The sequence below is a fragment of the Ailuropoda melanoleuca genome, chromosome 4 (genome assembly GCF_002007445.2).
Source record: "Ailuropoda melanoleuca isolate Jingjing chromosome 4, ASM200744v2, whole genome shotgun sequence".
Lineage (NCBI taxonomy): Eukaryota > Metazoa > Chordata > Mammalia > Carnivora > Ursidae > Ailuropoda > Ailuropoda melanoleuca.
This window is the reverse complement of record NC_048221.1, coordinates 114,527,259-114,542,829: the sequence shown is the minus strand read 5'-3', so window position 1 is coordinate 114,542,829 and position 15,571 is coordinate 114,527,259.

The window sequence follows — 15,571 nt, the reverse complement described above, 5'->3', positions numbered from 1 at the left end:
AGATTTAAGCTATGGCTTGGCGACCAGGAAGAGAAAAACACAGCTTCAGACTCACGTATCCCACTCTGGCAAAACTGACCACTCCGACGCCCACAGATGTCCATCCGTCTCTGAGCAGAGACATTCCATTAAAGAAAGCTGGTTGATAGCCCGCATTCTGAGGATTTTTTGAATAGCATTACTAGCATTTTCCATTGTTTTGTTTTAATTCAAGTGGGTTTTTATTTAAGATGGAGAGGTCATAAGTTTTATATCCTTAGGGTTGATTTAAAACCTAGCCATGACGGAGAGTAAACAGAGGTCTCATTTTCTTGTAACAATAGTTCATGGCATTGTGGTAAGAAACTAAACTCGGCAGCCGAACATAACCAAATATACGGTCTTTAGAGCTGAACAGACCAAAATATGAATCCTGATCTGTCATTTATATTATCGGGATCTAGGACAAGTTACTCAACCATTTTGTGCCTCTGTTTCTTCATCTTTCAAATGGGGATGGCAAGGTGATAAAGTAAATATGTGCCTGAACAGTGTCTGATATGGAATTGGTTTTTGATGAATATCCCTCTCTCTCCTTGTAATGACAGGACGTTTCCATCCACAACCTCAGGGCCCAGGTTCGAAGAGGCCTAGAGCACACAAAAGGTCTTGGTTGAAATGCCACCTTGGAAAAGGAGATCACGTAGTTTCTACCAGGAATTGTAAATATCTGTGGAAGACAGATAGCATGTTTCTTATGTGTGTAAATTACATTTCATTTTTTAAATGTTTGTGAATAGTTGAATGGTAGGCAGACACATGGCTTTAGACACAAGAAAAACAATAATACCTGGAGGATTATTTTATCCTCCCAAGTCTCAAAGAGAGGTGTTACGATCTCTGTTTATAAATAAGGAAACTAAAGAATAGACAGGCCAATTGTCTTTCCCAAAGACCAACAACCAGTGGCAGAGTTGGGGTTCCAAGTCAAGGGTGTCAGTAAGTCACTGAAAATGGCAGCTGTTATATCAAGAATATTATTTCTTCACTAAACTCAATCATGAGGTTAGCATTCCAGCACCAATATGCTGGAACTTGCTGAACAAATGACTAAGTGGAATTAGTTCCTGCAAGTCAGGAGTGCTTAGCTGTCCAAGAGGATTATTTCCTGACTGGGGCTTAAGCTGAGGGAATGGAGCAAGGTCCCCTAAAGCAAGGTCCCCAGGGTTCTTGGGGACAGTGGCATCTGTAATGGAATGACCGAGTACACACTAATAATTGTAATGTTGGCCTTATGGTTCACTGAGTGGGTCGACAATTATTTCCTTAATTATTTTGCCTTTTTTGGACATTTTGGTTGAGTATGATTTTTTCATGTTATCATTGGACCTTACCCATTTTGGTTTCTTCAACAGTCTTTGCAAGGGTATCTTCTGGGGGCTATGTACAGTGTTTTGATATTTATATTCTAATGACACCTAAAGGCCTTAGGGTGTAAGGTGCAATTCTAGTGTAAGGTGTAATTCTAGCATGCCGTGAATACATTGAGCAATAAGAGAATATGTACTTTGTAATAATAAAAGTCTTAATAATTTTTCTGTGGTGGGCCTAATGATTTCAACTGATCATTAATATATATAAGCTTAATTCCTATTAAGAGCAGAAAGCTTGGATTCCCTTCAGGTTTCCTTTCATACTTATCTTCAATAATTTAATCTTTGTTTGAGTATCAGTCTATAGTTGGTATGTTTTCTCCATTTATATGCATTTATCCGGGTCAAAACGTGGTTAAAGTGATGACATACAAAGGAAATTCAGGGCTCTTGACCCAGAGCCAGAGGCCTGAATAAACATTCCTGTGTCTGAGATTTTGGGGTTGGAGAAGGTCTTTGGACCTGTCCCCTCAAAATGTCAGGAGCTTATTGCATTTCCAAAAAAGGAGGATGCCTAGAAATAGAGTCTTTTGTGATAAAAAATACATAGTGATCATTACATGGACATTTAAGATATCTGGCTTTTAAAAGGTTAGGCAGATGATGATGAAACGTTGGTGGTTTTGCTGATGAAGAGGAGTGGTTGCTGAGTAAGATCTCAATAATAGTCTTTTATTGAGGCAAGCAGACAAAATCCAAAAAACATTATTGGGGCAGATACTATGAAAAGCACAGCAGCACACAATTCACAGGGCTCTACAAAAATACAACCCAAACCAGACTCCAGCCCTCCTGGCTTACATAATTCCAGAAAAGACCCAGTAAGGGGATTAATTGATTGCAGAAGGTGTCCATGGCCGAGAGGAGCTGACAGGGTCAAACCTCCAGGAGTCCTCAGATTTCTGGTTTCCCATTAGATTACATCTCCTGTTGCAAGCAGTAGGGTCTGGCAAGACAGACACAAAAGACTCTGTGATTCAACTTTCAGAAGAGCTGGAGAAAAAGCAAGGCCTCTCTGTTAATAATCCTCTGTGTTTTAGACCACAGTGTGAGAATTTGCAAGTATGAGGGCAGGAGGAGGCTGCATCAGGAATCTTGGCCTGAGATCAGTTTTAGGGAGTTTTGCATAAAAGTATTTACTTTTGGAAGATAATATTAGCTCACTTATTTCCTATGGAAACTGGAAAATAAACACCTACTTAAAAATAAACACATGCACATACTTAATTTCTACTTGCACTCTTCCCTTGACTAGTGAGTGAGAAAGGTGTGTGTGTGTGCGTGTGTGTGTGTGCGCGCGCGCTTCTTTGTGGCTACGTTTCAACTTTTTTCATGCTGACCGCCAAGCAGACATGGATGGATGGATTTTGATCAGGGTAAAGGCAGTCTGCCCATTATCTGCCATGGTGGGACTTACGCCTACCAGCGGGTAGGCCTCCCTGAAGTTCAGCAATGTCTGTCAACATTCCGACGAAGCAAGATTGATGTGTTTTGAGGTGGAATTATTTTTCAAAGTCTGTTTGGGCTACTCCTGGTCTAGGGCCATGTCTTACATAATAATGTATATCACGAACCTTCACTGAGAAAGAAACAACGGGCCCATGTTTCTGAAGTGCCCCTCAGCTTAGGGCAATCCCGATTACCCACGTACTGTTGGTAAGCTTCTTTTTCCAGTAGCCCTAGAGTGAGTCCAGGGTGCAGAAAAGAGGAATGTGTTGTGCCTGCGGGTTTAGTAGTTTGTCTGTCACCACTCCTGTGCAAGAGCCAGGCCGTCTCACTGGTGATTAATTCAATGCCACTCTTCCAGGGCAACAGGGAGTCACTTACTGCTTGTGGTTAGTCAGTCTCTGAAATAAAAGGAGGTGTGCTGATTTCTACATAGGAGGAGTGAGCCCGCCTCCCCTCCCCCTGCCAAAGGGAATAGTTCTAGGCTTATTGAAAAGAATATGATGGTATCTCAGCTCCTCCTTCCATTGACTTTTTTTTTTTTTGAGCAGTTTTAGGTTTATAGAAAATTGAGCACATAGTGCAGAGAGTTCCCATGTACTTTCTCTCTCTTTCCATTGATTTCAAGCACTGTGTCGAGTGTGATACTGCTGGGGGTGTTGTGCTGTTATTCGTACGGTGTATCAAATCACTCCACAGTTTCTGTGGGGCAGAAATTTGGGAAGGGCAGTGACAGGTGCTTCTGGCATGGGTCTCACAAGGGACCGTAGTCAGACAGTGGCTGGAGCTGGAACACCAGGCATCTGTAGGTGCTAGAGTCTGGCTGAACATCTCTCTCTCTCTCTCTCTCTCTCTCTCTCCCCCTCCATGTAGCCTCAGGGATTCTCCATGTGGTCTCTCCGCCTGGGATAATTTGGGCTTCCTCACAGCCCGAAGACCTCAGGGAGTTGGACTGCTTGGGGTTCTAATGCTAGTGCTCCAATGGGCCGGGGGCAAGTTGCCGCACCCTTTCAAACTAAGCTTTGGAAGCACGCAGCGTCACTTCTGCTGCATTTCTGTGGGTTCCACGTAGGTCACAAGTGAACTCAGAAATAAAGGGAACCCAAACTTCACTTCTTGTTGGGAGGAGTATCAAGGTCGACTTTGGGGTATAGTGAGGGGGATGCTGCCGTGTTTGGAAAGTGTAATTTGTCGTTGGTGCAGCACTGCTCGAGACAAAAGGATCACAGAAAGGACAGTCCAACGGGCAATAGGCCGTTTAGGAAGCTCTAGGATCTCAAAATCTTAAAAACCAGTTTGAATGGTAAAACAGCTGCTGGTCATTCTGTAACATCTAATTTTTTAAATGTTCAGAATGAATTTTATTGAGGTGTAATTTACATTCAATAAAATGTACACATTTTAAGTATATAGTTCAATAAATTTTGAGAACCACCCTAGTCAAGAAACAGAATACTTCTATAGCCCCTCAAATTCCTTGTTCTTTTGCAGTGAATCCCTGCCATCCTTGGCCCCAGGCACCCACTAATCTGGCTTTCTGTTACTATTGATTACTATTACTATTGATTAACACTGATTAGTTTGGCCTGTTCCAGATTTTCATGGAATCGTATATACTCTTTCGTCAGCATCACTTTTTTCAAGATTTATCCATTTTGTTGCATGTGTCAACATAATCACTGCCTGTTACTCCATTGTAGGTATATATTACAATTTGTATATCCAGTTTCTAGTTGATAGACATTTGGGTTGTTTACAGTTTGGGGCTGTGATGAATAAAGCTGCTATGAACAGTCATGTACCAATTTTTGAGTGGTCATACATTTTTATTTCTCTTGGGAAAATTCCTAGGGGTGAAATTGCTGGGTCAGATGGGAAGTTTATTATAAGTTGAACTTTATAAAAACTGCCATTTTGTGTTCCAAAGCAGGTGTTCCACTCTCTCCAACAATTTCTAAAAGTTCCAGTGGCCTCAGATCCTTACCAAACTTGATGCTGTCCATCTTTAATTTTAGATAATTTAGTGGTGCTCAGAGGTTTAAATATGCATTTTCCTGATGATCAGAGATGTTGAGAATCATTTGATGCATTTATTGGACATTCATGTATTTTCTTTTATGAACTGTCTGTACATTAAAAAAATTATTTTGGTCTTCTTCCTAATTGTAGGAGTTTAAAAAATGTTTTTGATACAAGAACTTCAGGAGGTATGGGTATTGTGAATATTTTCTCCCAGTCTGGATTGTCTTATTCTTGAATGGTATTCTTGGACTAGAAGAAGTCTTTAATTTTGATAAAGTTTAATTTATAATTTTTTCTTTTTTGTGCTTTTTATCTGCTCTATCTAAAAAATCTTTACCTAGCCGTGAGAAAATCATAAGGATTTCCTCTGTATGTCTTTTTCTGTAAGCTTTATATTTTAGCTTCTATTTCTATGATCAATTTTGAGTTAATTTTTGTGTATTGTGTGGGTTTCCATCTGTTATCATTTTCCTTCAGCCTGAAGAATTTCCTTTTACATTTATTTAGTGTAGGTCTGCTGTTCTTAAATTCTCTCAGCCTGTGTTTATCTCAAAATTGCTTCATTTTGCTTTTAGTTTTGAATAATACATTTGATAGATGTAGAATTACAGATTTACTTTTTTCTCCCTTTCCATACTTTAAAGAATGTCATTTGGCTTACTTTGTCTCTGATATGAAGTCAGTGACTTTCTTATCTTCATCTTTCTGTATCAAATATGTCTTTTTCCCCTCTGGCTACTTTTAGTATTTTCTCTCTATTTCCAGTGTTCAGCAATTGTAATACGAGGTACCTTAATTTGTTTTTCCTTTTCTTTGTATTTATACTGTGTGAGCTGTGTTGATACTCTTAGATGTGTAGATTTATATTTTTCATCAAATTTGGAAAACTTTTGGCCACTATTTCATATAGCTTCTATTTGTATATCTTCCCATTCACTGATCTTTTCTAGTGTGTAACCTGCTGTTAACCACACTCAGAACAATTTTCCTTTCAGATAACAGCTCTAGAAGTTGCATTTGGTTCTCTTTTTTATCTTCAATCTGTCTATTTTTTTTGGTTTATATTTTTCTTTAAATCTTTGAACATACATAAATATCACTTTAAAAAGTCTTTGTGAATTCTGTCATCTCTGTAATTTCTGTGTATGTTTCTAGTGATTTTTCCCCCCCTGGCTACAGGTCCCATTTTCTTGCTTCTTAGTAGGGCTAGTTATTTTTGATAAGCTACTAGACATTGTGACTATCACATTAAGTGGATTTTGGTATCTTCTTTTAAAGATTGTTGGGCTTTATTTTGGCTGACAGTTAAGTGACCTACAGATCAGCTCAATCCTTTTGAGGTTTGTTTTTAGTGCAGGTCTACAGTGGTCTCACTCAAGGAGAGTTTAGCCCTAATGCCTCTGGAGTCTCTTCTAAATGCCCTGCTTGTTCAATGAGATTTCTCCACCGCAGCTGGTTAGAACTTGGATGACTCCCAGCCCTGTACGAGTTCTGGGAATTGCTCCGTTTACAGCTCCTTGTTAGTTGTTCTTTCACTCATAGTTATTCTTTGCCTGGTTTCGTGGTGTCTTACCACACATAAGCAGAACTCGATATTCTGCCAAAGACTTGAAGGGCCACCTATGCAGATTTCTGGAGCTCTTTCTCTGTGTAACTCTCTCCCGTCTGGTACTGTGCCTTGCAAATTCAAACCGCCCTAGCTTCTCCAAATTCTGATATTATTTCATTGATTCAGGGAGGTCCTGTGATTTTTTTGGGTTCTACTTTAATACGTTCTAGTCTCCAGGTAGAAAGCCGGGGGGATTGTAGGGCTAATCTTATTGGCTTCCTTTCTTTCAGGGATCAAGTCCTGTGCAATTTGCAGTTCATGTTTGAAAAGAGTTATTTTATATATTTTGCCCTTTAAAAAAGGTAGTTTATCGTGGGAAGGCAAGTGTGGTTCCAGTTACTATATCATATACGGGAAGTAGAAGCTATGAAACTAGATTTTGAGGCAAAATGGAATAATCTTTTTTTTCCATTACTTTTTGTAGGCATACACAATTTTATCTGATGACTGGTTAACTGAAAAAAAATCCTCTTAGCTCAATTTTTAGAGAATAAAAATTTCCAATAGGAGGACTAGACTCTTAGAGTGGAATTACTTTGATGTATCCTTTGCCTACTGGACAGGAGTCTGTAATGATTTGGTAGGAAACTTGGCTTTAGTCTCTTTTAACAAATACCAAAATATTCTTCATTTTCTCAGTCACTGTGCTCTTGTCTATAGAAAATGAATTCAAAAGAGCTGGAAGAGAGGCACATTAGGTCAGAAGGGATTGTACTTCTCTGGACTGCCAGTTACAGTCCACAAAAGCACATTGCATACCTTTTCAGAGAGCCGCTAGTGTGGGATATGAGAAAGGTCCCTCATTGCTATCTTGGCTAGCGTTGTGGTTTTATGTTCCCAGAGTCTGGAAGCTGCAACTTGGGAAAAGCCATGGTACCTGGCTGACAAACCGATTGACATAAATGTGCTAACCATACACTGGCAGGTGGCCTGGTCTACTAGCTGGCTTCTGGGAACTGATAAACACAGGGGCCTCACAGACAGATCACCACTATCTCCAGCCTCTGAATGTTCTGGAATCAGAATCTGGAGCAAGTTCATTGCTCTCTATTTTTACTGGAAATGGACCAAAGAAACTGCCAAAAGCTCTTTCTGTGTCTAATACCCATCACACAACGCAACATTGTTTGTCAGACTGTTGGGTTCTTTATCTGGGTGGAACTTGGAAGTTAAATATACATACATACATTATCTATCTATCTGAATATATGTATGATATAGGTATATATATTATCTTTATAGTTTATATAATGTTTTCTTATATAGATGAAGCTAGTGGAAGATAGTTTCTCAATTCCCTATAATATGGAGATAATATTAATTCCTACTGCAAAGGTGGAATGATACAAAGGAATAATGCATGTAAATAACTTAGTACCTGTATATAGCTCAATATGTTTTACTACTGTTATTATATATTATAGAGGCAAACTAACGCTCCTGGTTACCCTAAAACTTATTTTACAGAGCTTGGCCCCTCTCTGGCCGTCCTTTTGGCTTTTTTGTGGTATTTATCTCTAAACTCCATTTAGCATGTATTTTAGGAAACACATTTTGATGGTCGAGGTAACAGATCTACCTGAATGTTTAGATCTATCTGCCAACACTACGAAGGGAACGGAGGTCATTTATAGGAGTTGGGTGAAAAAGAAGACTTGTTACTTAGGTGTAATTCTCTTGTCTGAGACTCAGATCCAAGTGTGAGAGGTAAGAATGGAATTGTTAAATGTTGAGTGAGAAAGGCATAAAAACTGAAAGGCATCATAGAAGACAACAGGTCTATTTTAAACAGATGGAACTGAGCAACATGCCACTATCTGTGCTGGTAATTTGCCTGTTGAGTCTGAGCCCCAAAGCCACAACTCTATACTGTGCTCTGCGCTGCTGAGCTTAGAGCTCGGCCAAGTAGCCATCCCAGACTCTGTGGCCACTCGACTTCTACCGGGTTCTGTTAATATCTTTCACCAGAGGGAGCCTGGAAGGTATGAGCTGGGGAATAAAGCCTTTCTTACTTTGATTTGGTCTTGTCAGCATTGCCTTGTCTCTGGAAGTTTACTCTTGTCTTTGGCTTTGAGTTTTGTCAGAACTAGAGATATTTTACCTGCTAAGAGATATCACTGGTGGCCAGGTGTTTCCCTTTTCCCAGTGCCATGGACTCCTCTGATCTTTGAGATTCTATCAGCAGCTGAGAAGTACTACTCTCTTCAGAGGACTAAGCCCCAGTTTAATGAGTACCCCTCTTCTGAGCTTATAGGTTTTAATAATCCCAACCTCCTCCTTTTTCTTCACCTAGTCATGGTGCTGTAGATTCTTCCATTAGATAGCACATCTAGGTTCTTAGTTCTTGCTTTTATTCTTTCATTTCTCCAACATCTGTGAAATCAATTCTGTATATTAAACCCTCCCTGTTTAAATGTCTCATGTAATCCTTCCTTCCTTCCTTCCTTCCTTCCTTCCTTCCTTCCTTCCTTCCTTCCTTGAATAGACCGTTTCTAATAGGAATAGTCCTATTAAACAAACTATAAATGATAGAATTCTTGGATTGGTTTGGTTTTGACCTTGCTCTTGAATGACCGCTTCTCCAAAGAAAAATGGGATACCCTTAATTCATGGCGTGCAGTAGCAAAATCCTTAAATTATCAACTATGGTCACTTGGGATAAAGTTCCCCATTAAAGTTCCTTGGGGGAGAAAGTGACTATTGCACTTAACTGGTACGTTACAGTAATAATGGCAACAAGGACCGTGGCATGAGATGGCTTTTTCAGTCTACACTGGAGGAATAATAAAAAGAAAATGACAAGCTCAGGGTTTAAAAATCCCAGTGTAAGTTTCAGTCAGAGAACCAGAGAATTTCTATGGTTGTCCTATAAAAGACCATTGTATTTATTATAGTTGTGGAGCAAATATTATTGAAAACCAAACCCCAAATTTAATTGTGTGGGTTGTAGAATTACAACAGCAATAAAAATCAGACTCACCAAATTTCTTATGTGGAAGTTAGGGATGTGGTGGGGAAAGAGCGGGGGCCCTGAGATTTGGAATGCAGATATTCTGGGTGGACTCTGAAAAAGCTGAGGTTTTGAATCCCTCCCAAGTGTCCCTGAAACTTCCTTGCTAGCAGAACAAGGTCCTCCTCCCAAGTTTGAGTTGATCTCTCCTTTGCTTGAAAACTCTGTTTAATCTCACCCAACCCTGTTGTTTTGTGAGAGGCAACCCAATCAAGACCCACTTTTCATTGCTTCCAAACTTATAGCTGGAGTCAGAGCCCATCATGTACAAGAGTATAAGTGTGAATCTGACCTGGGAAGAGCCAGTATTACTCCAGAGTGCATGATCTGGTTAATTTATATCAGCTAGAACCTGGGGAGTATGGTGTATGTGTGGGAATAAATTCTCGGTGTATTAAACCAAGAACAGAAAATAATAGGTGGTCGGGCTGAATTTATTGAAATGGGTGAATTTACCAGAGATTCTGGGTTTAGCGTATTCACTGACTGGACAGTGTGCTTAATTGGCTGAAACTTGGACTAAACATACATTATTCTATGAGGCTGAGATGACAGAACTTCTGTGGCATAATTTAGGGCAGGGGTCAACGAATTATGGTCCATAGGTCAAATCTGTAAGCTAAGAATAGGTTTTACATTTTGAAGAGTTGTTATAAATAGAGGAAGAGGGGGTCAGGAGGAGAGCGAGGTGCGGCGAGCAGGAGAGAGACCGTATACAGCTTGCAAAGTCTAAACCATGTGCTATATGGATTTTTACAGAAAAAGTTGAGCACAGCTGACATGGAGAAAGGAAGCAAAGGTTTAAGGTAGAAGGAATAATGACATAGTTTTATCACGTGCAAACTCATTTCTACATCATCCTGGTGTGTCGACAGTCGTGGCATATGCGGGTTCAGGCCAAACATAACTGGGGAGAAGTTGGTTTCCTTTACTCCTCAGTGTTTGTGTCGAAGGGGGCAGAATGATATAGAAAGACTCCTTGCCCGTGCCCCTGTTCACTGGTACCCTTTGGAAGATGGAAGACATGGAATGTTAACAACCAGTGAGTCTTTGGATAAGGACTGATTATCTGTTGGGTCTTTTCTTCCTTCCGTAGACATGGCTCCTTGGGGGGCTAGGGGAAGAGGAGATTCAGACATTACCGGGACCCATACTTCAAAACATCTTGAACAGACTGAACTAAAGTTTCCTAAGATAAAGTCATTATGAATGCTTCCATACACCTCCTTAATTTCTAGCGGGGCTGATAAAGTGATTGCTCATTGGGTGCCTGGTTTCCATGGTTACCACCAATTCTTTTTGAGAGAAATTCTATTCCTTTTCTAGCTTACCTTTTCCAACTCACACACTGTTAAAAAAAAAAAAAGCGATGTTTGTCGTTCCTGCCACTCCAGTGTCAACGAGAGAATTTATTTTATAATGTGTACAAACTGGCAGCTTCTGGGGGGGGGGGGAAAGCATTGTTGTCAGAATGAAGTCATATGTTTGGTGAGCAAAACCTCCAGTATCATTCAAGGGGCGGGAACCGGTGCCCTTTGTATGCTCAGCCCTTTGGCATATAGAGCCATCTTCAAAATCTGTTTCCAAAGCAACTGAATTCTCCTCTGAAATTACTTGGCAGTTCCTTGCCCTAAGGTCTGGAGTTACTCCTTCCAAGGGCTTTATTTTAAGGCAGCTCGTCCCTAATGGAAACCAAGATCACTGCCAGCTAAAGAATTTAGCAATACCCTAAAGTGGGCTCACCTCATAAATTTTTATAGTCTACAGGCTAAGGTGTGTGTTTGGGGGTTGAGCTCAATTTGATGCCCCTATCATCTCAGAAACATGCAGATGGTCAAAACAGTGTCAGGCCTTTGGGTTATTTTTAGAGTAATATTGTGTCTGGATGTAAAATGCTGAGAAGATCATTTTTGAGGGTATTCTTCCCATGCGTTCACCCACATTGAATATGGAGTAAAGAGCAATGCATTGCACGCTCTGTTGTCTGACTGCGGCACAGTGGGCTCTGGGGAAAGAGAAAGCTAGGCCCTCTCTTGACTTTTTAAGGCTTTACTTTTTGAAAAAAGTCTTCTTTCAAAAAAAAAAAAAAAACAAAAACAAAAACCAACCCCACAATAAAAGCTTAATTTAAAAACGGATGTCTAGGCTGAATTCCCGGGTCAAAACTAACAATAGTGGAATTTAATATAAGTGTAAAAATCCTGTGATTAGGTTAAAAAATCAGTTTCCTAAATAACTCCCAGGTGGAGAAGCTCTCTGTTTTACAGTCATAGGGAATCTTTTTCTATTAAGGAAAAGCGACTTGTACACCCATTCTTCTACCAAATCTCCCCGCCCCCCGCCCCGGCCCAAGCCTCTCTTGGGGCATGTGTAAGGAATAATTTAAATCTCATTTTAAAAAAAGATTAAACAGAATCCTTCGTTGTTGAATGGTATCCATTAATTAAGAGCAAAAGAGTAAGAGCATTTTAACCATACAGCTGAACTAACAAAATTTGATATTTAGGCTATTAAAACCTAAAATCCAGGTCGGTCATTGAAAATAAAATCAGACATATACAGAAAGTAAAACACCGCTGAGAAACGGCAACTGATTATCCTGAGAAAAGAAGGCACCGGGGTCCCACAGACAATCCTCTGTGAGCTGAGTATGTTGGATACACGTAGGTCTCCTGATTAGAGCCAGGCTGGTCGGGGCATTTGTAGGGGGTGAAAGGGGAACCTGGGCTCCATTAGGTTACGGGACAAGGGCTGCAGCCAATCAAAAGTATGACCCAGCGGAGAGGGGAGCTCTAGAAGGGGTCTCCCTCGTGCTGCGGTACAGGCGACTTCGAAACACCTTCACCTTCCTTGTCTCTCTGGCTCCTCCTGTCATACACGTGTGGTCATTGAGGGACTGGGCGAAGAATTTGCTTCCAGTTCCCAGAGCCAGTGAGCAGCAGGGGAGGGCTGCTCTCCTAGACCCCAGCTTTTTCATATCAGTGTTCTCCCCTACAAGACTGCAACCTTCAAGAGACGATTATTTTATCTGAGAAATGCTAGCCTGAGCATTAACATTTTATGTGCCGTCATTCTACCTTGACTTAAACTTGGCTGCATGTCCCAATGGGAGTTCAGCGCCTCCCTCTACAGTCTTTCTTCCCTGGTTGCTCTGTGAGCTGCCCGTTTTGTCATCTGGGTCCCTGATTCTTGCTTCTTTGCAGTTCCTCTTATTTCCAGGTGGGCTGGGAATTGGCGGCGTGGGCTGGGGCTTTGGGATGGCTGAGGCTTTGTTGCTCCTTGTTGAACCAGTGGAGCCTGGGATACTCTTTCTAGAAAGCACTAGCCTATTAATGAACACTCGTACTCCAGCGTTTTAGGTGGGTTTGGGATTCTCAGCCATATAACCTCACCACTGGTCTTGATATGGATTCCCATGATGTCATCCCTGTTGGGGCAAATCTCAGCCTGTCAAACCAGTCCTGCTGGGTCACAGTCTCCTTTACTTAATTACTCACTTCAACACTGAGCTTTGCTCCCACCTCTCCTGTCTTTGGCCACACGTTGTTCCGTATCTCTGTGCTACAGAAACTTAACTGTAAGGCTGAAATTGCATGGATTCAGTTTACTCAATAATACAGTACTAAAATGTAGTCATCAAGTGCCTAGTTGAGCATAGCGATACATAAAAGGGGCTGATTTAATGATGTGAAAATAATAATAATCCCTTATGTTTTATGACAGTTACTGGTATCCTACCCATTGTCTCTTTTAACACATCCACTCCAGCCATTTATGTCTCAGAAGATGTGTGAGACGTGGCAGACTCAGGACCCTGCCTACAAGGGGGACACCTAAGTCTTTGGGCAAAGGAACTATGCAGAGGACTTCAAGGACCAATCTAAAGCTTTTTGACATTTTCTTTGCCTCTGATTTTGAGTTAAAACACCATTGTAGGGAAATGGGGGTTGGGGGACAAGGGCAATAGTCATCCCTCCCCCCCAATTTAGGACCAAGAAAAGGTAACTTGGAGGAAGAGGAACAAGTATGGCATTGTTTAAAGCATTGTTTACTCTTCCAGGGTTGGTCCTATGTCAAATAGCCAAAGAGTTAAATAGTTAGACTCTTGCCACACTCAAAAAAGATTTCACTCACTACAACTCCTTAGTGAAATGTTAATAAGGATGACACAACAAAGAGGCATCTGTTAATAAGGATGACACAACAAAGAGGCATCCATGGTCAAAAGAAAGTAGGAAATGAGATATCCTTAACACATATTAGTTTATTGAAAGCTCTGACAAGTCCTGCAAAGGTAATGTTTTAAACCTTGTTTGAACCAGGTTTTTCCAAAAGTACTGGATCTTGGAGCCACGTCGGGGAGGAGCACCTGTGAACATCTGTGTACCCCTAGTGGAGTTCGCTCAAACTCATCCTGAGAAGTGCTGAATTTGACTAAGTTTTGAAGCAGAGGGAGAGGTAATAACGAAAGAAACAGTCTTAGGGATGAGGAGGAAACAGGACAGTGCCTGTGAGGAGAGGCAGAAAGACTGGAGTGGATGAGGTAGTCATGACCTTGCTGTCGTTGGCCGTCATTGCTGTCTCACTGCGAGTATTCTTTGGGGGAAGGGTGAATTGTTTTTTTCCTCCTGTCAAAGCACCTCCGTTTTAGGGAGAAAGTCAGAAGATTCTAGGGTTGTTTCCTGGTGGAGTTTGAATCTAGGGTCTCTACACTCTGGATTTCTTTGCTGCACTAGTGGCCAGGAAACAGATACTCGTTACAAATTACATTATTGGCCCTTCCCCTACTTTGAGGAATCCTTTTCCAGTTTTTGCATGATTTTCCCTGGAGGAGGTTTGGGGTTAGGCTCCTGCCAACCTACCCATGACATGTACCCAGAGCTGCTATTTCTGGAATTTCTGGACCATATAAAAATACCTAAAATGTTTTTTTCCTTGTCAAAATATAAGACCTGGTCTTGGTGAGATTTTAATCATAAACTGATTTTGCTTGGAAAGGCCCCAATATTTGCCCTGTTTTTTAGGATAGACTTTAAGGTTCAGTTCTGGGGCTTAAGCACGTGTTCTTCAACAAATAACTTGATGTATTTGAATGGTGCTCCTAAATTTCTGAAACAGCACTAAAGGATGTTATTTTTTGGTGTGGCTGGGAATGAAAATACCCTGTTAAACTTTTGAACCATCCGTCCCTGTGCCTAACTAGCTGAGCAGATCGGTCGTCTTCTTCTTTCTTTGAAAGGGGATGGTACCAAGTGAAGTGTTTTCTCAACAGAGTTTTGCTTTATTTGAAGAAGTTTATTAGACAAGACTACTCTTTAGGCAGTAATAAAGATTCTTTAAGGATCAAATATTTACACTTGAACTAGCTGTAGAAATATTTACTGATTTCTGTGACTTTAGCTTAGAGCCTCTTCCTCATTGTATTCAAGTCATGCTTTTGCTCTTAGGAATGAAGTTTGAGGTAATATATGAAATATATAAATAACTAATGTGATGGGAGATATTTTAAAATCGTGGGATAGTTTTTCCACGAAGAAAGGAATAATTTAAAAGAAATCTGAGGCTGGCTTTAAAGTTCAGACTAAATTTTTGAGGTAAGAAAGACACTTTTAAAAAATATGCTTTCATTGAATTATCTCTGTGGCTCTTTAGATAAAGGTTCGGACTTTGAGGAAGGGTCCGGAACATTTAACAGCTGAGGTCTGTTCTCATTATCTTGGATTTGAATTCGTGGCTTTGAGTTTGCCAGTTTTTTGCTGTTATTTTTACTTGGGTAAATGAAGGGTATTCTAGCTCTCAGTGTTTTGACATTTTTACTAGATAAATTTGCAAATCACTTATTCATGCCGATCGCGTATCCTCTGGAGCTTCGAATGAAAGTCTGCAATACCCCAGTCATACAACACCTCAGGAAGGACTTATATTTATACAAAGAAGGAAGTTTCATTTGGTGTATGTTTGGCTGACATATAGCAGTTCTGAAAACTTGTACGGACAAGCATTTTGAAAAGATTACTCTACCAATTTAAAAGTGATGATATAACATCTGTGAACTCAGTGTACGTTTCAAGA